At 45.6% G+C, this 23,465-nt stretch overlaps 1 protein-coding gene across 5 annotated transcripts in view; it reads right to left on the minus strand.

The window, feature by feature from the left end:
• The window catches only part of PLEKHG1 (pleckstrin homology and RhoGEF domain containing G1), a 356,257-nt gene that overhangs the window by 198,620 nt on the left and 134,172 nt on the right, over window positions 1-23,465 (minus strand). The gene's annotated exons all lie outside the window — the stretch shown is intronic.

Below are 23,465 nucleotides of genomic sequence, written 5' to 3' on the forward strand. Positions count from 1 at the left end.
GACTTACCTTCCCTGCGACATCGCTGTGGCCGGCGGACTGCCTCCTTTCTAAGGGGGCGGTTCATGCGTCGTCACAGCGACGTCACACGGCAGCTGTCCAATAGAAGCAGAGATGAGTGGGCGGAATATCCCGCCCACCTCCTTCCTTCCTCATTGCCGGTGGACGCAGGTAAGGAGATGTTCATTGTTCCTGCGGTGTCACACATAGCGATGCTGCAGGAACGACGAACAACCAGTGGCATGCACCACCAACGATATTATGAAACGGAGCGACGTGTCAACGATCAACGAGTATTGCAATAAAAAGTTCAAAATGGCTCCCTTTCCAATAGATGTACCTATAAAGCTGCAGGGTTGTAGTTGTAGATTATAAATTCCATGTTGGTGCATTGTATGGGCCACCCGTAGAATCCATGAGATATACATACAGTACTTACATACTGTGTATATGTGACGCCCTGGGCAAGCCAGGGGTCACAGGTCATAACACCACCACACCCTACACCCCAGTTAGGAACACCAAGGCTAACCTAAAATCCTTGTTACCTTCCTCCAGGGGCTGATGTCCACACCAGGGGGTGGGCCAGGCGGTTGGCTCCGCCCACCGAGGAGTTCACAGCCCTGGAGGCGGGAAAACCAGGCAGATCAGTCTAGGGAGTGAAGTAGAAGGAAGTGGTAAAGGAGGACAGTGAGAGTAGTGACAGAAAAGGAACAGTTAAAAAAGCCTGAAGCTGGTCCGGGTGTGTGCCCCGGACAGAGACAGCAAGGTCAGCAGACGGCGGTGACTGTCTGCAGGGGTGGCTGTTTGGAGGTTGCCGAAAGGACCGCGGACGGGTGGTGGCCCGGCGGTACCGGAGCGGTATACAAAGAACAGTCAGCACCAGTGGCAGGGGCCTTTCGGATCCCGGCAAGGCTAGGAGTCGCCGTGAATTTGCCAAATCCGTTAGTGAAGGGGACCTCTGGGTCTCCCAACAAGCAAGTCCCGATTGAAGGCAACAGTCCAACCGTTGGAGAGAGACACCGCCACTGCCAGGGCACCAGTTTCTCAGGGCCAGCGCCTGCGGGCAAAGTAGGGCTCCTCCGGCCCATAACCAAGTCGGGGAGCGGGTTACCGGTGGGAACCCATCGGAACCATCATCATCTTAGGTGCAGGAAAAGGGACCGTCACCGTCAACTACTGGGGAAAAGCAAGTGCAGCCGTCCGTGGGAACCGTCTTTCCAGCCGTGTGTTTTACCGAGAACTGTGTCATCGTCTCAGGCTGAGTGAGTACCACAGTGCCGCAAGGCACAGCGCTGCCCCCGCGTCCCTGCACCCCACCAAGCCCTGCATCACCCACCTCATCACTGGGCCCCGGGACAACCAATCCCCTACCCACGGCGGGGAGGACTAACATCTAGCTGCTCCATACCATCACTCCCGGGATCCCCATACAGAGCAGCGGTGGTGTCAACAAATCACCACAACCGTGGGTGGCGTCACAGACAATAAACTATCCCAAAACCCAATCCCCTTTCACTCACGGGCAAGGAGCGCCGCTCGAGTTCCCGGGATCCGGCCCATCACTCGAGCCACCGAGCAGCAGCAGCAGCAGGCCGCAGCAGCCGCAGCGGCAGCCGGACCCGAGCAGTGGGAGAGCGCGGCGTCCCCTCCTCCGCCCGCGACATATATATGAATCTTTAGAATGTGTCTGACATTAGGGCTCATGCACACAGTCATATTACGGCTCCACTTTATATGGCTGTCATAGAAGTGCATGATGCCTCTACAGCATCCCTCAAGCAGATTACCTTGTTGTCTACTTTATTTTTGACTGCCATGCTATACTTTGTCAAAGTGATATATGTGATGGTTGCCATGACTCAAAAAAGAAACAAAACTAACAAGATCGTAAAATTTACAGCAGCTGTAAATTGAGCTGTCAGTATGCTGTAATTTACACATGCAGACTCCTGCTCAACATCTTGAGATATTTTAGACAGTCATGTGGCGTGAATATAAGTAGTTGGGCAAATGTTCTCACGTCAGAAGTTGTATGAGTGTCACGGCACAAAGTCAGTTTTCTCCTTTTCCTAAATGTCTTTTAAATGTAAAATCAAGCTTCTTTAATACATTCATTACCTTTTTTCACTTATTTTCTAGTCCAATCTCAGGTGGAAACCATTAGTCACTAAGGTAACTGCTGTTTGTAGGTCTTACTCTATATACACCTCTCTGGATTGGAGCCATCCAGGTAAATATATATATAAGACTGGCCAAAGTTTCCCTGACAAAATATACTGTTTGTTTGGGGTGCTGGGAGCTTCTGATCTCCACGGTGGATCAGTGAATTAGCGCAATAGATGAGGCAATGAAACTTCTTTATTCTTGCAAAATTTGCAATCAGCAAATGGATGGAATTTGCTTAAAAGTTGTTACTTATCCAGATAATGACCAAGAGCCATAAATTTGTAGCATTTGTTTCTGTGATTTAACCTTTCTCCACTGTAAATTTATGGTGTGGGGTTAAAGCTCCTGTTGTTGAAACCTAGTAGGAATATGTCCGGTCTCCAACAGTCAGACACAGCCTGTCTTGTGGAGAAGACAGAAGTAATTTATTATCGCTTCTGTCTTTTCTTTTGTCAGCTATATAGTGCCGCTATGCTTACCCCAATGCTTCTGCAGGACCGGGTGATTCCAGCAAAGCTGAGAAGTCCTAACAGATCCAGATCTGGCATCTGGGACCAGGGCTCCTTTTAATAGTGGAAAAAAATGTTAGACCGCATGGCTGGCTTATGATGATATATACATAAATTAAATGTGAACAGATTTTAAAAGGTATTTTTTACAGTATATCACAAAAGTCAATACACCCTTCACATTTTTGTAAACATTTTATTAAACCTTTTCATGAGACAACACTGGAGATATGAACATTCGATACAATGTAAAGTAGTCAGTGCATAACAGTCATTAATATGATAATCGCTGGCAACAAAAGAAAGTACACCTGTGAAGCCCCGCAAGTGTGGTGTCGGTGCGTTACCTGCAGGGACTCCACGTGGATGGGACAGTCTGGTCACAGGTAGGGAACCTTCTTTCTTTGATTGTCGTGACGCCACTCTCAGAATTGCGGTCAGTGGGGACCGCCACTGCAGATTAAGGGATGCCTGGGGCTGATGGTGGGTGCAGTCAGTATATTAGCCCCCTGAGAGTGAGGCAAGCCCCAGGCCCCGGTGTATGTGTGTGGGACCACAGGTCGCAGAATGACTCAAACACAGTCCAAGAAGTCTTTCAACGTGTTTACTCACTGTTTGGAGGTCACGGTGAGATGCCCGGGCGACACTGTGATAACCAGGTGGAACCAGGAATTCCAGGAGGCCGTTCTGAGGGTAGCTGTCCACTCGCCTTCCTTGCACTCTTTCTGTTTTAGGAGGATCCTTTGCTTGAAGCGTGGTAGGACCCCTCCAGGGAAGCTGTTACCACCCTGCTCCCCTCTCTCTGGCTCGTCTGCCGGCAGCGTGGCCTTGGTGGGATGGCTTCTGGCCCTGTCCCCTTATGGGCCCGGAGATTGCTGCTTGGCTCAAGCGCTGTGTAGTTGTGGTGAGGGCATGAAGTACCCCCACCTGTAGGTTAAGCAGCTCTGGATGATCTGCTGCCTGTACTGGGGATCTAGTTCCCCTTGTGTGCTCGGATACCGGGATCTCCGTACTCAGCCACCCTTCTCTCTCTGGATGGTTTTCAGGCCGACCCACGGTACTCCTTTCTCCCCCGCTTTCAGCTACTGCACTCCTCAGGACCTGTCTCACACTCTAGAGCTCCTCTGCCCTGCTTCCTCACACTTCAACTTCTTCCTCCAGACTCCTTCTTCCTCTCTCTCTGCCCTGCTTCCTAGCAACCAGCCCCTGAACACACCCCCAGCTGGGAATTGAAAGTTAACCCCTTACTGGCTACCCAAGGGTCCCCTCTGGTGATGTGGGAGGCCTGATCACTATGTGTTTGTGTGTGCACCTCATCCTGGCCTTTGGAGATTACCTGGAAGCATTGTCCCCGCATGGGTGCAATACTCTGTGGTGCCTGACCAGGTCAGGGGCGCCACATTCCCCCTTAGTTATCATCAGCACGTCCTCGGGCTGCAAAGACAAGAGAAAGAAAAAAAGGTAAATACAAACTTTTCCCACACAGGGGCAATTATTTACATTTAAACATACCAGGTACCATTCCACCACCAACCACCCACATGTCCGAACCCCACCCAAAAACCTCCAGGAGGTAGGTCGCCGGTCCTTTTGGTGACCAGGGCTGGGCCATCACATTCCCCAGACCTTTCCTCCAATCTTCCTCTCCTGAGGAGAGTGGTGTAAGGTAGGCCCCATAAACAGGCGTACCCGCTTCCGAGTGTTGGAGGGCAGGCCCCATAAACAGGCGTGCCCCCTTGTTGGTGCAGAGCCATGCCCCTCAACAGGCAGACTCTGTGGTTGATACCAAGGAGGTAACTTTTTACAATGCAAAAGTTTGTGGTTAAAGCCAGTTCATAACCAGTGGTCTAACATTTTAAGGAGGTCTCACAATAGTCCTTGTGGGCACATTTCGCTTAAACGTTACCTAACTGTAAACAGGTTAAACATTACATTTCATACAGTCACTTTGAACTAAACTGTACTTTCTCTATAGCGTAATGGGAGCTGACCAAAGTTGCTGCGGGTTGATCTACGCAGTACTACACTGTCATCTGTCTGAGGTTGTGTCCTCCCACCCGATGTATGTGTCTCAATGTGAATAATAGGTGTGCTAGGTATTGATACCAGTGCATGGTCTTCTGCTTCAGCTACATTTGGCTCTTCCAGGTTCTGAACAGGTTCTTCTGGGTCTCTTACTTCTCCAGATTGAGGGAATGTAATGACTGGAATAACTACTGCTCCATTGTATTGAGGCCAACTTGCTGGGAAATCTCCAAGTACAGTATGGATCATCTTTTCTTTTGGTTCTTGAACTGGCAAAGGGTTGGGAATTTCTTCAGGGGTTCTTAGTTGTTCAGGACATTTCTTTAGGCGATCTCTAGAAACGACAGCTGTTGTTTTTCCTCCATCTTTGCTGATAAGGCATGTCTTTTCATTGCTAAGCGTCGATGGTAACACAGTATAGGGTTCTTCTTCCCAGTGATTGTCAAGTTTATGACGTCTTCTCTTTCTTTTGAGAACTATATCTCCTGGCATCAAAGGAACAGCAGGTGCTTTTCGATTGTAGGCCTTTTCTTGTTTCTCACGCTGCTGAGTCAGGCTTCGCTCCACACACTCTTGTACTTTCTTGTATTGGGCTTGGCGGTTGGAATCCCAATCAGCACCTTGTAGATGGTCTTCAGGGGTCTCAACTCCCATTTCCAGATCTACTGGCAATCTCCCTGGTCTGGCCCTCATCAGGTATGCCGGTGTGCAGTTCGTGGAACTCACAGGGATGTTGTTATACATGTCCACTAGATCGGGCAGTTTTTCCGGCCACTGACTTCGTTCTTCTAGTGGGAGCGTCTTCAGAAGGTCGAGAATGATGTGGTTCATCTTCTCACACATGCCATTGGTCTGAGGATGGTAAGGCGTAGTACGGATCTTCTGGCAGCCGTATAGGTTACAAAACTCCTTAAACACTTCAGCTTCAAAGGCTGGTCCTTGGTCAGTGAGCACTTGATCTGGATAGCCATGTGGTCGACAGAAGTGTGTCTGGAAAGCTTTGGCTGCAGTTTGACCTGTCAAGTCCTTGACTGGTACTACCACCAGGAATCTGGAGTAGTGGTCAACCATAGTGAGAGCGTAGTTGTAGCCTTGTCTGCTGGGTGCCAACTTTACATGGTCCAGGGCCACGATCTCCAGGGGCCGTTTAGTTTGGATTGGCTGGAGTGGTGCTCTCTGGCTGTGCTGGTCTTTTCTTCTAAGATTGCAGGGCCCGCAGTTTCGACACCACTTCTCTAGGGCAGATCTCATGCCCACCCAGTAGAATCTTACTTTAAGTAGGGCCTCCAGTTTCTTCCAACCAAAGTGGCCTGCACCATTGTGATAGGCTTCTAGCACCATCCTCGTATCCTTCTGTGGTACAATCACTTGCCACACCTTCTCATGCGTCCTCGGGTCAATGATGCTCCTGTAAAGTTTGTCTTGATAGATGAATAATCGACCCCTCTCCTTCCATAGGTACTGTGCCTCAGGTGGGGCTCCTTTGTCAAGGCTGGCGCCCGGCTGGCTGATCAGTTTCTTTACCAAGCCTACCGCTGGATCATTTTCCTGGGTCTCCTTCCAGTTGTAGTGAGGTAGTGGGTTCAGGGTCACCTCTTGGCGGTTGGCACGCGACTGCCGACACTGTTTTGCTCCATGGCGATGGAACGCTGGCAGCTCAATCTCTTCAAGATCATCTACATCTTCACCCTCGTCTGCTAGGTGAGGCATCCTGGACAGAGCATCTGCGTTGCCGTTCTTGCGGCCAGCTCGATACTTGACAGTAAAGTCATAATTCGCCAGTCGGGCTACCCAACGCTGCTCCATGGCACCCAATTTAGCAGTATCCAAGTGGGTCAGGGGGTTGTTGTCCGTGAAGACAGTGAATTTGGTGGCTGCCAGGTAGTGCTTGAACCGCTCTGTGATAGCCCATACCATGGCCAGGAACTCTAGCTTGAATGAGCTATAATTCTCCGGGTTTCTTTCAGTAGGCCTGAGCTTCCTGCTGGCGTAAGCAATCACACGCTCTTTGCCTCCCTGCACCTGTGAAAGCACTGCTCCCAGTCCCACATTACTGGCATCTGTGTACAGTACGAATGGCAGACCGTAGTCAGGGTAGGCTAGGATCTCTTCACCCGTCAAGGCCCCTTTCATTTGTCTGAAGGAGTGTTCTTCTGCTTCTCCCCAGTGAAATGGCGGGCCGGAGATCTTTCCTCTCTTCTTTGGGTGGCCTACCAGGAGCTCTTGCAAAGGCGCTGCCATTTTCGTGTAGCCCTTGATGAACCTTCTGTAGTAGCCTACCAAGCCAAGGAACTGACGTACCTCCCGGACGGTAGTAGGTGTGGGCCATTCCTGGATGACTGTGACCTTCTCTGGGTCCGGTGCTACTCCTTCTGCACTGACCACGTGACCTAGGTACTGGACCTTTGGCTTCAGTAAATGGCACTTGGATGGTTTCAGCTTCATTCCATATCGGGATAGTGCTTCAAAGACTTCAGCCAGGTGTTTCAGGTGGTCCTCGTAGGTCTTGGAGTACACGATGACATCATCCAGGTAGAGCAGGACGGTTTCAAAGTTGAGGTGCCCTAGGCAGCATTCCATAAGCCTCTGGAAGGTCCCGGGGGCATTGCAGAGTCCAAATGGCATGCTGTTGAACTCACAGAGGCCCATTGGGGTGGTGAAGGCCGTCTTCTCCCGATCTTCTTCTGCTACAGATACTTGCCAGTAGCCACTAGTAAGATCTAGGGTAGAAAAGTAGTTAGAGGCTTTCAAGGCAGCGAGGGATTCCTCTATCCTTGGCAAAGGGTAGGCATCCTTGTGTGTTATCTGATTTATCCGTCTGTAATCCACACACATCCTCATCGTGCCATCCTTCTTTCTTACCAGGACCAGGGGAGCCGCCCAGGGGCTACAACTGTCCCTTATGACGCCTGCCTCCTTCATGTCCTTCAGCATGTCCTTTGTGCGCTGGTAATGGGCTGGTGGAATAGGCCTATGTCTTTCCTTAATGGGAGGATGACTGCCTGTGGGTATGTGATGTTGCACCCCTTTGATCCTACCAAAGTCTAGTGGGTTCTTACTAAAGACCTGCTCGTATTCCTGCACGACCCTGTAAACCCCATGTTTCTGGTAGACGGGTGTAGAGTCAGTCCCCACGTGTAGTTTCTGGCACCAGTCCTCTAGCTGCTTTTGGGAGGTCTCATCCTCTGTTGAGTCAGCTTGTGTCAGGGGACCTACAGGTGTTATGGCGTCATTTGAGCATGTAAACAGTTTGGCTATGGTAGCGTACCTTGGTAGTCTGGCTTCCTCCTCCCCACAGTTCAACACTCGTACAGGCACTCGTCCCTTGTGTACATCAACTACCCCCCTGGCTGTCAGAATCGTGGGCCAGTGGTCTGAATGAGTGGGCTCTAGTACAGCCTGGTAATCTTGTCCTCTGAGACCTACCGCTGCTCTACACCACATCATCATTTCACTCCGTGGGGGTATCACAATGGGGTTTGCATCCATCACCCGTACACTACCAATCTCACCGCCAGTCTGTTTTACCTGTTGCTTCCTCAGAATGATTCGGATCTCCTTTTGCAAGGCTCTTTTCGACCCGCCCTCAGCACCTTCAACAATCTGGTGAAGCAACAACAACACTTCCCCTAGGCAATTTTCTATGACATTAGTGCCTAAAATCATTTGCGGGTTCCTTTCTCTAATATCAGTGTCCACAACAATCAGTCCTTGTCCCTTCATTTCCTGCCTTCCCACCTTTATGGTTACCTCTTTGACCCCGATCTGGTCTATAGGTTGTCCGTTGGCAGCATAGATGGTGAGGGAGGGGTCCGTTGGTCGGAGATCGTCGTCCGACCAAAACCTACGATAAAGGACATACGGGATCGTGGTGACCTGAGAGCCGGTGTCCAATAATGCCGGGGTAGGGATCCCGTCGAGGACGATGGACAGGACAGGACGTCCACCCACGTACTGATCACAGCAGCGAACTGGGCCTGATCTTCTTAATCCTGAGGACTGGCCCCCGGCCCCAGGTTTGGCTCGTTTAAAGGACAGGCCCTTGCATAGTGTCCTGCCTCCTGGCAACGACGACAGATGGGTTGTCCAGATGAGTCATAGCGATCACTGCTCCTGCCTCGGGTTGGGGGACCTCTTCTCCTCCGCATCCAAGGGACGTCCTCTGGGCTGTCAGCTAGCAGGATCCGATGAGGGACTTTGGTGTCTGAGGGCAACTGCATTGCTTTCAGGATTTGTGCGACGTCCTTAGTGAGCTGTTGCACCTGGGAGGATAGTGTATTTATGGTCTCTGCTGGCGTGTTGAGTCCTTTTGCAGTTACCAGGGCCTGCGAGGAGGATTCCGCTCCTGCAGCCGTGGAACTGGCAGGCCATGCTGGTGCGACGGGGTCTGTGTCCACAGGAGGTTGGAGTGCTTTCACTGCCCTGTCTTTCAGAATGGCAAAGTCCACGTCAGGGTGTTCCAGGGACCACAGCTTCATCTGCTTCCCATCCTCAGGAGAGCGCAGGCCCCGCAAGAATTGTTCCTTCATCATCCGGTTTCCTTCCTGATCACTGACAGGGTCCACCAGCTTGAGAGCCCGTAGTGCAGCCTGCAGCCTGAGGGCATAGTCTCTTATACTATCTTGGGGCTTCTGACGGCAGTTATAGAAGTCCGTCCTCAGCTCTCCCTCTGTGCGGTGTTCAAAAGCAGCTGCTAGTTTGGCAAAGATGGTCTCAACAGAGCTCCGGTCATCATTGGTCCAGGACTCAGCTTCCAATACTGCTGCTTCAGTCAATTGTCCCAGCACCACAGCGGCCCTCTGCTTACCAGTCATCGCGTGCATGTCTAGCAGGGTGCTGATCTTCTTCTTAAACCCGGTCAGCGTGTCTATTTTACCGGCGTATTGGGGCAGCCATTGCGCTCCTGGGACATACAGCAAGGAAACTGGCATTATGGGGGAGATTTCAGCCGGCGCGGCTGCGACCGCGGCACCGGCACCAGGCGCTGCTGCGTCCAGCGCGACGGGGGCTGGCATCGCTTGGGCTGCGTCGCCCTGACCAGGGGCATTACCTCCTGCAGCGTCCATTTTTCTTCAGAAATCCCCGCGCCCCCTTTCCACTTCCTGGATCAGAACGCTCTCTGAATTGTGGGGGTTCTGGGGCGGCCACACCTCTTCGTGGGCGGTGCTCTTCTCCCTCGCGCGGGCTGCAGCGCGCGCTTTTGAAGATGGCAATATGGCGGCAGTTCAATTTTTGCGGTCGGACCTCTGAGGCACACGGTCACCTGTCTGAACAGGTCTAGTCCTTATCCTGTTCGTGACGCCAGAAGTTGTGAAGCCCCGCAAGTGTGGTGTCGGTGCGTTACCTGCAGGGACTCCACGTGGATGGGACAGTCTGGTCACAGGTAGGGAACCTTCTTTCTTTGATTGTCGTGACGCCACTCTCAGAATTGCGGTCAGTGGGGACCGCCACTGCAGATTAAGGGATGCCTGGGGCTGATGGTGGGTGCAGTCAGTATATTAGCCCCCTGAGAGTGAGGCAAGCCCCAGGCCCCGGTGTATGTGTGTGGGACCACAGGTCGCAGAATGACTCAAACACAGTCCAAGAAGTCTTTCAACGTGTTTACTCACTGTTTGGAGGTCACGGTGAGATGCCCGGGCGACACTGTGATAACCAGGTGGAACCAGGAATTCCAGGAGGCCGTTCTGAGGGTAGCTGTCCACTCGCCTTCCTTGCACTCTTTCTGTTTTAGGAGGATCCTTTGCTTGAAGCGTGGTAGGACCCCTCCAGGGAAGCTGTTACCACCCTGCTCCCCTCTCTCTGGCTCGTCTGCCGGCAGCGTGGCCTTGGTGGGATGGCTTCTGGCCCTGTCCCCTTATGGGCCCGGAGATTGCTGCTTGGCTCAAGCGCTGTGTAGTTGTGGTGAGGGCATGAAGTACCCCCACCTGTAGGTTAAGCAGCTCTGGATGATCTGCTGCCTGTACTGGGGATCTAGTTCCCCTTGTGTGCTCGGATACCGGGATCTCCGTACTCAGCCACCCTTCTCTCTCTGGATGGTTTTCAGGCCGACCCACGGTACTCCTTTCTCCCCCGCTTTCAGCTACTGCACTCCTCAGGACCTGTCTCACACTCTAGAGCTCCTCTGCCCTGCTTCCTCACACTTCAACTTCTTCCTCCAGACTCCTTCTTCCTCTCTCTCTGCCCTGCTTCCTAGCAACCAGTCCCTGAACACACCCCCAGCTGGGAATTGAAAGTTAACCCCTTACTGGCTACCCAAGGGTCCCCTCTGGTGATGTGGGAGGCCTGATCACTATGTGTTTGTGTGTGCACCTCATCCTGGCCTTTGGAGATTACCTGGAAGCATTGTCCCCGCATGGGTGCAATACTCTGTGGTGCCTGACCAGGTCAGGGGCGCCACACACCCTTAAGTGAAAATGTCCAAATTGTGCCCAGAGTGTTAATATATTTTGTGTGCCCATCATTATTTTCAAGCAGTGCCTTAACTCTCTTGGGCATGGAGTTTACTAGAGCTTCACAGGAGCCACTGGAATCCTCCTTTATTTCTCCCACACTCCAAAGACATACTGATAGGGAATTTAGATTGTGAGCCCCAATGGGGAGAATGTTGCTGATGTATGTAGCGCTATGGAATTAATGGTGCTAAATAAGTGAATAAATCTGATTACTACTCCATGATGACATCACAGAGCTGGTCAATGTTAGATACCTTGTTCTCCTCCAACAATCATTTGAGGATGTACTACAGATGCTCAATAGGGTTTAAGTCTAGCACCTTTACTCTCAGTTTCTTTAGTAAGGCAGTGGTCATCTTGGAGATGTGTTTGGGGTCATTATATTGGAATACTGCCCTGTGGCTCAGTTTTCAAAGCAAAGGGCTGATGCTGTGCTTTAATATGTTACAGTACATGTTGGCATTCATGGTTCCCTCAATGAACTGTAGCTCCCCACAGTCAGCAACACTCATGCAGCCCCAAACCATGACACTTACCCCACCATGCTTAACTGTAGGCTAGACACAGTTTTCTTTGTACTCCTCACCTGGTAGCTACCATACACATTGGACACCATCTAAACCAAATATGTTTATCTTTTTCTCATCAGACCACAGGACATGGTTCCAGCAACCTGTTTACGGGCTTTCTTGTGCATGATCTTTAGAAGAAGATGGACTGAGCACTGACAAGCTGACCTACCACCCCTTTAAACTCTGCACAATGCTGGCAGAACTCATACATCTATTTTGAAAAGACAACCTCTGGATTAAACACTAAGCTCGTACACTCAACTTCTTTGGTCAGCCATGGTGAGGCCTGTTCTTAGTGGAACCTGTCTTGTTGAACACTTGTATGGTCTTGACTACCGTCTTATAGCCTAGGCCATCTTTATGTGCAGCAACAATTCTTTTTTTTTGATCTTCAGAAAATTCTTGGCAATGAGGTCCAATGTTGTAATTCCAGTGAACAGTATGACAGAGTGTGAGCAATAACACCAAATTTAACACACCTGCTTCCCATTCACACCTGAGACCTTGTAACACTAACGAGTCACATGATGCCAGGGAGTGAATATGGCTAATTGGGCACAATTTGGCCATTTTCACTTAGGGGTGTACTCACTTTTGTTGCCAGCAGGTTAGACATTAATGGCTGTGTGCTGAGTTATTTAGAGGGCACACCAAATTTACACTGTTATATAAGCTGTACACTGACTATGTTACATTGCATGAAAGTGTCAAATCTTCAGTGATGTCCCATGAAACGATATAATAAAATATTGTAAAAAAATGTGAGGGGTGTACTCACTGTGTTATGTACTGTATCTTCCATGCATTGAGAAACTTAAGGTCTTGTGTTTATACCTAACAATCAGCAGCACTTAATGACTGCCCATAAGGAATGGCAATAAACAGAGGCAGACCAAACTCCTGATGTGCACTAAATTATCTGGAATAGATCATATAGTGTGTATAAGCTGCCCTTGTTTTTGGCAGCAGGAGTCTTGCTTACACAAGAAGATGTGTTGCCGAGAATGATGGTCTTTTGTGCAGCACAAAAGATAATTTCATCTGATGTATAAGCGTTTTACTCGTTCATTACTTGATCAGCAGTGGAGATGAGGTTCGGTGCTTGTACCGAACACAGACGTTACAAGAAAAAAAGAGATTGGGTTTGGAATTTGGGTGCTTTACGTATGCAAACCACTCAAGTGAGCATCGCTGTGCTTGGGTCCACTCGGTCCTCAGACCAGTGAGAGCTGTTTGCAGTGTTTCAACGGTTTGCACTGGGGGTAACAACAGCATGATCGGAGGTAGTGTGCACCACACAAAAAAGAAAACAAAAACCTCACCTACCTGCCCCTGGAAGTGATATGTTTATGGGTGGCTACATGTGGCCAAAGACCCAAACTGCCCAATTAGTGACTTCCATTGGGGTTTAGGTCAAGTCCAGGCCCCAAACTTCACTCTGTCTAGAGTCTCGCTGAACCCACCTAACCGAGCTTTCATGGATCCACTCATCTCTAATCAGCACCTTATTTACACTTAAAGATTATCTTCAAATGAGCATTCATAGGAAACTGTTCACAATAATCGTTCGGTATACACGCACCTTTAGTTTTTGGGACATTCATATTAATATACAAAAATATGAACACATTTACTTTGAAGGCCTTTTTGGCTCGGATGTAAGAGAAATATATCTAAGACTGCTTTGTTTAGTTTTTGTAACACCCTTCAAATTGTAATTTGGGAACTCGGAGAGGTGGGAAATGGATCTGAACAATAGCTTGTGGAAGTGAACTCTCAGCAGGAGTCTGAGAATAACATTTTAGAACTTGGAAAGTTACTTGAAGATCAGAGCAAAAATTTGTATAGAAAAGCTCAGCGGGACCTTTGGAAAGATCAAACTTTGATATTACCATAAATGAAATCTGGTGATATACTGTCTAGGAATAGAGCACTGGACGGTACATTGTAGAACTACAATAAAAACAGGGCTTCCCATGTCCATAGTTATTTTATTACGTCAGATCCAAAACAACAGTAAAGTTTTAAAAATAAGTCTCCAGAATTTTTCCAATTCTAAATCGAGTTTCAGACCATTTCTGATGCTCTATTTTTTATATTTTATTCTAAAAATCTTCTGAACAGTAATATTTGTAAATAATTGTACAAGTAAATGAACGGTATATTTTTATTTTCGATATTGATTGATAATTGTGGCATTCTCTTGTCTTTGTTCTGACCCCAAATCAGAAAACAATAAAGTAGTAGTAGTTTTCATACCAAAGAGGTCTAGTGGGTTAAACAAGGCTCATTTCTTAGTTTGAGATGGAATTTTTTATGTATTTTACATTTTTTTTTTTATCCCTGGTGTTTTGTGTGTTAGTGTGCAGGGTCCAGTGGGCGGTCCTATTCAGTGATTGACAGTCTTCCCTATATGACTGTGTATTCCAATATAGCTGTTATGTTAATCAATGAGTAGGACCACTCACTGGACTCATATGCACACAAACACCAGAGAATTCAATGAATAAAATAGAACTAATACTGAATCTTTTCCAGCAAACCTATATATGATTCTGCTCAGCGTCTCCTTCTCTATCCCATCCTGTCCAGAGTTCGGACTTAATGTACAATGTAGTAGGATTTCTTTAATTTGATTTCCAAGGCACTACCCTAGCTGCACTTCCATTAAAATTATTTTTTTCTGTATGTTTGGATGTAGTCATGGGACCAGATGAAATTACTCTTAGGGCTTGTTCACACGTAACTGCTTAATATTCTGCAGCGATTTGACAGCTCATGTGCACTTCAAATCGCTGCAGAAACACTGCATAATGGATGCAGGTTTTTTTTTTTAAAAAAGCCGATTTGATGCGCTCTGGCTGCTGCCCCCACCATAGACAGAGTGGGAACGGCATCCATAGCGCACGGAATAATTGACATGCTGTTTTTATTAACGCACGGATTTGGGTCAAAATGTTAGCATTCAAATCGCTGCATTCAAAAAAGCATCGTGCGCACATATCATGCACAATCTACATAGATTGTGCAGGGGACGCAGGATGCATGCATTTACACTGCAGTGCAATACGCAGCGTAAATGCATGTAATTACGCAACGTGCGCATGAGCCCTTACAGCACTTTTTGAGGCTCACATTTTTGTATGCCAAATCGTGACAGTGCAATGTGCATACTGTCATGATTCCCCTTTACTTCCTTGTAATTTACATACTTATGGTAATGTGTCTACTAGCTTCTCATCCGCTTCTGTCAATGCTTTACATAGTGTGATGGCAGAAATTTATTTTGAGCCCAGAAACACTCTTTATCCCTTTACGACCTAGGACGTACCTATATGTCCTAGATCGTATCTGTCCCTTTAATGTGATCTGATCAGCAGATATCTACAGTTAAAGGATGCTGGTTGATCATATATTCACCCGCGCCTGTTAAGGCCTGTTGACAGCGCAATCTAACGTGCTCCAGGGGGATCGCGCTGTTCACGTCTGCCATCGGTGGCCCTATAGCGCGATCACAGGGCACCATTGTGTTATGACAGCGCGGGGTCAGGGACCCTTGTCACTGTCATGACTCACTTCCTGTGAATACTGGCAGCGCGCTGGTACTCACAGGAGCATCACTCTGATCAGAAGAAGAAGCAGTCGGACAGTGCAGGCATAAAGCATTCTACGGGGACTAGTAACGTCAATAAAAATGTAAAAAAGTTTTAAAAAATATGAAACCATAAAAAAAACTAAAACTTCAAATAAAATTTTTCATGTATACAGCTATACAGTTAGGTCCAGAAATATTTGGACAGTGACACAATTTTCGCGAGTTGGGCTCTGCATGCCACCACATTGGATTTGAAATGAAACCTCTACAACAGAATTCAAGTGCAGATTGTAACGTTTAATTTGAAGGTTTGAACAAAAATATCTGATAGAAATTGTAGGAATTGTACACATTTCTTTACAAACACTCCACATTTTAGGAGGTCAAAAGTAATTGGACAAATAAACCAAACCCAAACAAAATATTTTTATTTTCAATATTTTGTTGCGAATCCTTTGGAGGCAATCACTGCCTTAAGTCTGGAACCCATGGACATCACCAAACGCTGGGTTTCCTCCTTCTTAATGCTTTGCCAGGCCTTTACAGCCGCAGCCTTCAGGTCTTGCTTGTTTGTGGGTTTTTCCGTCTTACGTCTGGATTTGAGCAAGTGAAATGCATGCTCAATTGGGTTAGGATCTGGTGATTGACTTGGCCATTGCAGAATGTTCCACTTTTTTGCACTCATGAACTCCTGGGTAGCTTTGGCTGTATGCTTGGGGTCATTGTCCATCTGTACTATGAAGCAGCGTCCGATCAACTTTGCGGCATTTGGCTGAATCTGGGCTGAAAGTATATCCCGGTACACTTCAGAATTCATCCGGCTACTCTTGTCTGCTGTTATGTCATCAATAAACACAAGTGACCCAGTGCCATTGAAAGCCATGCATGCCCATGCCATCACGTTGCCTCCACCATGTTTTACAGAGGATGTGGTGTGCCTTGGATCATGTGCCGTTCCCTTTCTTCTCCAAACTTTTTTCTTCCCATCATTCTGGTACAGGTTGATCTTTGTCTCATCTGTCCATAGAATACTTTTCCAGAACTGAGCTGGCTTCATGAGGTGTTTTTCAGCAAATTTAACTCTGGCCTGTCTATTTTTGGAATTGATGAATGGTTTGCATCTAGATGTGAACCCTTTGTATTTACTTTCATGGAGTCTTCTCTTTACTGTTGACTTAGAGACAGATACACCTACTTCACTGAGAGTGTTCTGGACTTCAGTTGATGTTGTGAACGGGTTCTTCTTCACCAAAGAAAGTATGCGGCGATCATCCACCACTGTTGTCACCCGTGGACGCCCAGGCCTTTTTGAGTTCCCAAGCTCACCAGTCAATTCCTTTTTTCTCAGAATGTACCCGACTGTTGATTTTGCTACTCCAAGCATGTCTGCTATCTCTCTGATGGATTTTTTCTTTTTTTTCAGCCTCAGGATGTTCTGCTTCACCTCAATTGAGAGTTCCTTAGACCGCATGTTGTCTGGTCACAGCAACAGCTTCAAAATGCAAAACCACACACCTGTAATCAACCCCAGACCTTTTAACTACTTCATTGATTACAGGTTAACGAGGGAGACGCCTTCAGAGTTAATTGCAGCCCTTAGAGTCCCTTGTCCAATTACTTTTGGTCCCTTGAAAAAGAGGAGGCTATGCATTACAGAGCTATGATTCCTAAACCCTTTCTCCGATTTGGATGTGAAAACTCTCATATTGCAGCTGGGAGTGTGCACTTTCAGCCCATATTATATATATAATTGTATTTCTGAACATGTTTTTGTAAACAGCTAAAATAACAAAACTTGTGTCACTGTCCAAATATTTCTGGACCTAACTGTAGTCAATGGATGACTTACTCCATTGTATACAGGGTCATTTGTTGTAAATTCCCCCATCTTTTCTGAATGTAGACTCAAAACCACTCGACCCATAGTCTAAATTTAAAAAAAAAAAGAAAAAAAGATATAATAGAGGTCAGATTTATTATTTAATTACTAATATGTAATTATTCCTTTTCAAGAGCAAATAAAACCAGACAAGCAGATGGACCCCCACAGTTTTGCTGAGTAGGGAACAGATATGATGGGATTATCATGAATAATATAGGGGGAGCGGAGGAGTTAAAAAAGTAGAAATGATTTGTGGCCAGACCTGATCTTTGTGAAATTGCCAGCCCTCAGCGAGGTGATTGTGCAATGGATGGAGCACTAGGTGAAATCAATCTTAATTGACATAGGTTCCATGCTGGGAAATAAAAGCGACTGAGCCGGCAGAATGTATGGCTGGAGGCTTTTCGTGTTTACAAGACTAAACATATTCATGAGCAGCTATAACAACTGAGATCTACAGGCTAGAAAGACATTATACTCTACAAACACCGTTTGGCTGCACCTAAGTCCTCTTTTCTACTGGGCCATTAAAACAATAACGAGTCATTTTTGGAGATATTTTCTTTATAATTAATGGTGAAATAAAGTGGTTACTCCTTTAAAATACTTACATTTGTTATGTAAAGGTTCAAGCACACCATTGTATTGAGGCTCCATACAACCTTGTATCCATATACTGTATATCTGAGGCTCTGTACTATACGCCTATGCTATATCCCACAGAAGAAACATTGGGGGGCAATGCTACACTACTGAACTGTAATAATGTACCATACAGAGTATGGAGCTGCAAAGGTGAATGTGGGCTTTAACCCCTTCAGCCTCCGGGCACTTTCCGCTTTTGCGTTTTTGTTTTTTGCTCCCCTTCTTCCAAGAGCCGTAACTTTTTTTTCCGTCAATCTTGCCATATGAGGGCTTGTTTTTTGCGGGATGAGTTGTACTTTTAAATGAAACCATAAGTTTTACCATATGGTGTACTGGAAAACCGCAAAAAAAAATTCCAAGTGTGGAAAAACTGCAAAAAAAGTGTGATGGCACAATAGTTTTTGGGATGTTTTATTCACGGCGTTCACTATATGGTAAAAATGATGTGTGGGTATGATTCCTGAGGTCGGTGCGAGTTTGTAGACACTAAACATGTATAGGTTTACTTGTATCGAAGGGGTTAAAAAAAATTCACAAGCTTGTCCAATAAAAGTGGCGTACGTTTTGCGCCATGTTCCGAAACCCATAGCGTTCTCATTTTTTGGGATCTATGGCTCAGTCATGGCTTATTTTTTGCATCTCGAGCTGACGTTTCTAATGGTACCATTTGTCCGCAGATGCTACGTTTTGATCACCTGTTAATGCATTTTGTGTAAAACTTGCGGCGACCAAAAAATGTAATTTTGGCGTTTGGAATTTTTTCTGCCACTACGCCGTTTACTGATCAGATTAATTGATTTTATATTTTGATAGATCGGGCATTTCTGAACGCGGCAATACCAAATATGTGTATATTTATTCATTTTTTTAGCCCTTTAATTTTCAATGGGGTGAAAGGGGGGTGATTTGAACTTTTAGGGTTTTTTTATTTCTTAAAACTTTTGTTTTACTTTTTTTTTTTATTTTACTAGTCCCCCTAGGGGGCTATATGGATCAACAATCCGATCGCTCTGCACTATCTGCTGATCACAGCTATACAGCTGTAAACAGCAGATACGGTCACTTCCTGATTCATTCGGCTCCGGGCCAAGTGAAAACGAAAGTGATTCATCATAGCTGCAGGCATCAGCACATGACCCTGTGCTACCATGGCAACCACCGAAAGTCACATGATCACTCACGTGATTTCCGGTGGGGGCAGCGGTAAGTAAAAATCGTGACCACGCGTATATACATCTCGCTGCCAGACTTTGGCAGCGAGATATAAGGGGTTAATGTTACGGGTGGAATGCGATTCCACTCGTAACATGCAGGCACACATGTCAGCTGTTAAAAACAGCTGATATGTGCGCGGATCGCCACATCCTGCCTGCGGCAGGGGGCGGGGACTAACGTGACACACTCCATGGCGGAAAGATCCGTCAAAGGTCGTGAAGGGGTTAAAGGGATCTGTCACCAGGTTTTTGCTACCCCATCTGAGAGCAGCATGATATAGGGGCAGAGACCCTGATTCCAGCAATGTGTCACTTACTGGGTTGCATCTTGTATTTTTTATACATCATCGGTTTATCTGCTGCAGATTTATCAGTTTTCTGAATACTGAGCTCTGTATAACCCCGCCCACACCAGTGATTGGCAGCTTTCTGTATACACTGTGCATAAGCCGAAAGCTGCCAAGCAGTGGTGAGGGAGGGGTTATACAGCACTAATGAATATGGAGGACTATTTGACAGCAGATTTACTAGTCCTCCAGTAATAACCACCTCCTAATAAAACTTTGATATAAAGAAAACTACAGCAAGCAGCCCAGTATATGACACATTGCAATACCAGATACTCTTAAAGGGAAACTGTCACCAGGTTTTTGCCACTTAATCTGAGAGCAGCATAACATAGGGGCAGAGATCCTGATTACAGCAATGTGTCACTTACTGGGCTGCTTAGTGTAGTTTTGATAATCTCTTCCTGATTAAACAGTAATTTTATCACTAGAGGACTATTAGGTCTGCTGCCATGTAGTGAAGCATATTCATGAGCTCTGTATACTCCCACCCCCACCCATGATTGTCAGTTTTCTGTATACACTGTAACTAGGCAGAAGTCTACCAATCAGTGGTGTGGGCGGGGTTACAGAGCTCCATATTCAAATAACTGCTAGGTGTTCAGCTGAGAAAAGAGTGATTTTATCAAAATGACAGCAAGGAGCTGAGTAAGAAACACTTCTCTGGAATCAGGGTCTCTGTCTCTACATTATGCTGCTCTCAGATTAGGTGGCAAAAATCTGGTGTCAGATTCCCTTTAAGGAATACATTTATAACCATCACTCACCAGACGATTTTGTTCAATGGTTGATCATCCATCAACCTACTGTTATGCGTATGTCCATGTATGTAAAGCACTGTGGAATTAATAGCGCTATATAAACGAATAAATATTATTATTATTATTATTATTATTTGTATGGCTCTTTGTTAAATGGAAAACTAGATATCCCAATGAAAGTGTTCAGATACACCATTTCAAAGAGGATCCTTTAGTGTCTTCAGTAGTTGATACCTTTTAATGAAAAGATGGTAATAATAGCAAGCTTTCCAGACTACTCAGGTCTCTTCATCAGGCTCAATATAGCACAAAATCTGAAGAGTCACATATTTATACACATTAGGACATAGAATAGTGCAGTAAAAAAAAAAACAAGTTATGTGATTATTGTTGTAGTTCATAGATAAGCAGTGTGAAAGTTTTATTGTCCTCTGATTGGGTTCTGGTCCGGGTTGTGATGCCCAGAGATGCTCTGAGGATTGATGTAAAAAGACATGAATCCATGTGACACATTCATTCCTACTCTGAATGTGTCAAAGGAGAAAAAAGGGATGGATCTACCTGTGGCCAAACATTTTTGTAACTCAGACCACAGCATCAGGGACATGAAATTTCTGGTATTGAAAGGAAACTTCAAGTCCCAAAAAGACAGGAGAGTTTGGGAGTACAAACTTATGATGACCTTTGACACATTCAGAGCAGGACTGTCACATGGATTTATGTCTTTTTACATCAATTAAGAAATCTGTTCCTCAGAGCATCTCAGGGCATCACAGCCCAGACCAGAGCCCAATCAGAGGACAATAAAACGTTCACACTGCTTATCTATGAACTATAACAATATTTATGGCCACAACAGTTTGCCCCCCTGCCATAGTGATAGTTCTGCTTCACATAACTTGTTTGTTTTTTTTTTTTACTGCACTATTCTATGTCCTGTTGTGTATAAATATGTGACTCTTCAGATTTTGTGTTATACCATGCCTGATGAAGAGACCTGCGTAGTCTGGAAAGCTTGCAATTATTACCATCTTTTCAGTTAGTGTCAACCACTGAGGACTCTCAGTTCTTTTAAACAAACTTTTTTTTTATCTCTACTGGCTAACACGGTACAAAGATATATTTTACCTGATCCTTCAGTGGAAAGACAAGTGTGTATGCGTTGTAAGTTCTCTATTAAAATGAATGGATTATCCATCATCAGACTAAATCTTTGGGTCAGGGCTGCATGGAGACATTTGCAGCATGACTTTCCAATATTATCTATACAGTAAATACAGTAAAAAAGTGACCCCCCCCCCCCATCATATCTTGTCATGGGACACACTCTACTGTGACCACCTTTAGCAAAACATTCATAACAAGAACAGTTTGTATTTATTTCGGCACCTTATGCACACTGTAAAGTTACAGCACTGGGTTTAAAAAAATTGTTTAAAAGAACTGAGAGTCCTCAGTGGTTGATACCTTTTAATGGCTAACTGAAAAGATGATAATAATTGCAAGCTTTCGAGACTACTTACTCAGGTCTCTTCATCAGGCATGGTATAGCACACAGTGGTGTCATAGCACAAGGATGGCATGTTTAATGACATGGTTATACAAATAGTGACTTAAGTATTGATGTCATGTCAAATTTCATCATAGCAAAGGAATAACACATCCAAGAATGTTGCCACATGCGTTATGACATCATATTAGAAAAACATACAGTATATGGATGTCTTGCAAAAATAATGTATGTAAGATGTCACAATAGTGAAGCAATATAAAAATCAATTCTACAGAAAAAGGATGATACACATAGCAAGATTAACCAAGTTTTACTTGATTAAACTTGCTATGTGCATCATCCTTTTTTTGTAGAATTACTTTTTGCAGGATGGAGTTGCATTCAACTTTAAACATCCTCTTCAAAAATCCACAAATCCATAGTTATCACCAACTGCACCTGCATGAAAATGGACCCCTTAGTAATTGGTCCGAAAACCCTTAAATAGTGGTAGTTGTATTGACTAAAAGCAGCTATCCACTGAAGTGCACACAGCTGCACAGCTCTGTAGCTTGCTGAAAGTTGTACCAATAGTCCCAATGAAGCCCTTGCCTTAGGCATCATGAAGGCACCCTTCGTTGTGTCACCACATCGTGGGCCCATGTAGCACTATAGACAAGCTATTCTACCTTTAAAGAACCACTCCCATCAAAGTTTTTACCGTCTTAATATATTACAGTCATCATACTATATAACACTGTGTACTTGTATACTTACAATTGCTCACTTGGCTTGTGTACCCAGTTAATTATTCTGTTTTCCATTAAATAGATGACATAAAGTTATTAAAAACAGACTAGCTGAATCCTTCCAAACGCTATGTAGAAAAAAGATGTCTCCTTTCCCTGCATGAGTCATCACTGCAAAAGTCCCTGGCAGGTGGAAGGAGGGAGCAGCTGGGTCAGGAGTTGAAGAGGGGAATGCTTCATGCAGGGACAAGAAACTTTCTGTTTCTACAAAGAGCAGAGAAAAGAGAAGCATTTACTGAGTAGAAAGCAAAATGAGCAATTCTAAGTACACAGTGCCATATAACATGATGTTTACAATATATTAAGAGGAGAAACTTTAAAGGGGTTGTCTAAAACAGGTCTGCAGTCACTCTATGTGACTGCAGACTTGTGAATTTTTACATCTCACTCACTGTGTGCTGTGGGGATTCTCCGGTATCACAGCTGGTAACGGCAGTCACATGACTGCGAGTATACTCCTGGGCAGAATTTGACTAGACTATTTTCATCCTCACTTAATACACTTGCACGGTCACACCTAGCTAGTTGAATTCTGTCCGGGAGTAAACATATCTCACACTTACGGTCACATGACCACTATTACTGGCTCTGACACTGGAGAATCCACACCACGAACAGTATATGTGATGTGAGGATTCACAAGTCTGCAGTCACACAGAGACTCAAGTTCCCCAATGATGGAAGAGTTGGAGAATCTTTCTAGAGTTTGAGAGACGAAACAATTTATATATCTATATATATATATATATATATATATATATATATATAAAAAAAAATTGTTTAAAAGAACTGAGAGTCCTCAGTGGTTGATGAGTGAGATGCCAACCACTGAGCACTCTCACTTCTTTTAAACAATTTTCTTTTATCTCTACTGGCTAACACGGTACAAAGATATATATATATATATATATATATATATATATATATATATATATATATATATATATAAAATTTATTTTTTTAGAGTGACTGCAGACTTATCCCTTTAAAAGCAA

Source organism: Anomaloglossus baeobatrachus, chromosome 3, assembly GCF_048569485.1.
Source record: "Anomaloglossus baeobatrachus isolate aAnoBae1 chromosome 3, aAnoBae1.hap1, whole genome shotgun sequence".
NCBI classification, from domain to species: domain Eukaryota; kingdom Metazoa; phylum Chordata; class Amphibia; order Anura; family Aromobatidae; genus Anomaloglossus; species Anomaloglossus baeobatrachus.